The sequence below is a fragment of the Argopecten irradians genome, chromosome 13, assembly GCF_041381155.1.
Source record: "Argopecten irradians isolate NY chromosome 13, Ai_NY, whole genome shotgun sequence".
NCBI classification, from domain to species: Eukaryota; Metazoa; Mollusca; class Bivalvia; order Pectinida; family Pectinidae; genus Argopecten; species Argopecten irradians.
The window spans coordinates 2762860-2764797 of record NC_091146.1 but is presented as its reverse complement, the minus strand read 5'-3'; positions in this window follow the sequence as shown (position 1 = coordinate 2764797).

The window sequence follows — 1938 nt, the reverse complement described above, 5'->3', positions numbered from 1 at the left end:
GTTGATTGCGTGAATGCTACATGTATGGAACCACAAATCTTTAAAAAAAAAAAAAAAAAAAAAAAAAAAAACTTTACAAATAATGCCATTATTGTCATCCTTTCATCGGCTCTCTACAAACATTTTTATTCACGAATGATTTGAAACCTCCAAACCACAGAGTTTGCTCGAATAATTCATTTTACACAGTATAGAACACAATGAAATACTATTTATGTATAATTTTACCATTTTGATCTATCAGAGTTACTTCCCTTTGTTTCACTCAGTACTTACATTTGTGGGGCTGCAGTGGCCAAGTGGTTTAGATGTCTCGAAATATGACCACAAGCCCTGCACCTCTGGGTCTCGAGCCCAAATGGAGCGGCTGCCAGGTACTGGCGACTGGTCAGTAGTTTTTCTGTGGGCACACTGGCTTTCCTCCACCAACAAACCTGGCACGTCCTAACATGACCTTGGCTGTTAATAGGACATTAAAGTAACTAAACTTATATTTGTAGTTTATTGATGGAGTGAAACAAAGGGAGGTAACTTTGATAGAGTGAAACAAAGGGAGGTAACTTTGATAGAGTGAAACAAAGGGAGGTAACTTTGATAAAGTGAAACAAAGGGAGGTAACTCTGATAGAGTGAAACAAAGGGAGGTAACTCTGATAGAGTGAAACAAAGGGAGGTAACTTTGATAGAGTGAAACAAAGGGAGGTAACTCTGATAGAGTGAAACAAAGGGAGGTAACTTTGATAGAGTGAAACAAAGGGAGGTAACTTTGATAGAGTTAAACAAAGGGAGGTAACTTTGAAGGTAACTTTGATAGAGTGAAACAAAGGGAGGTAACTTTGATAGAGTGAAACAAAGGGAGGTAACTTTGAGGTAACTTTGATAGAGTGAAACAAAGGGAGGTAACTTTGATAGAGTGAAACAAAGGGAGGTAACTTTGATAGAGTGAAACAAAGGGAGGTAACTTTGATAGAGTGAAACAAAAGGAGGTAACTTTGATATAGTGAAACAAAGCGAAGTAACTCTGATAAAGTGAAACAAAATGAAGTAACTGACAGAGTGAAACAAAGGGAGGTTACTCTGATAGAGTGAAACAAAGGGAGGTAACTTTGATAGAGTGAAACAAAGGGAGGTAACTCTTGTAGAATGAAACAAAGGGAAGTAACTCATATCGAGTGATACAAAGGGAAGCAACTCTGTAATAGTGAAAGAAGGGGAAGTAACACTGATAGAATGAAACAAAGGGAAGTAACTCTGATAGAGTGAAACAAAGGTAGCAGAAAACAGTAGATTTGGACAATCTATGAAATTAAGGCGCATGCCTTAGAAATATAGATATAGTCATTTAACTGTAAAAAATACCTGTACAAAAGTATATATATAATTAATCAGCACAACTTTTGCAATTACAATTTGATATTTTGATACAGATTTGGCCATGTTCTGCGCTTATTCATGCATGTGAATACCATGGTAACAACAACAAAAAATACCTGAAAAATTGCAAAATATCATGATTTTTAGCCCAAAATTGCAGAAAATTGTACTCAATTTTTTTCTTAAGACCTACCTTAAATTGAGCACTTCTATCACAATGGCAAAATAAGCCAATTTATTTCATAGGTCGATTAGGTGGATTTTTCAATATTTTTGCCTAAACCCGCGCCATGGATTTTCCTTCAAGTAAAGCTAGCATTTCCGGTCAAGCGACGCACTTCCGGAGGAGCCCAGAATTGTAATCTCTAACCCATTTTTGTTATGTTTTATTTTTGAAAAAAATGAAACTTATATCAAACCCTCCATATTGGATGCACCAATTTCAGAATATATTTGATTTTTAATTGTTTATGCATTGCTCAAAACAGGGGCTCCCCACTTAATAAAAAATATAGACCGTGGCCAGGCTGTTCTTCTCTGGTTTGCTACCTTATACACCAAGTTA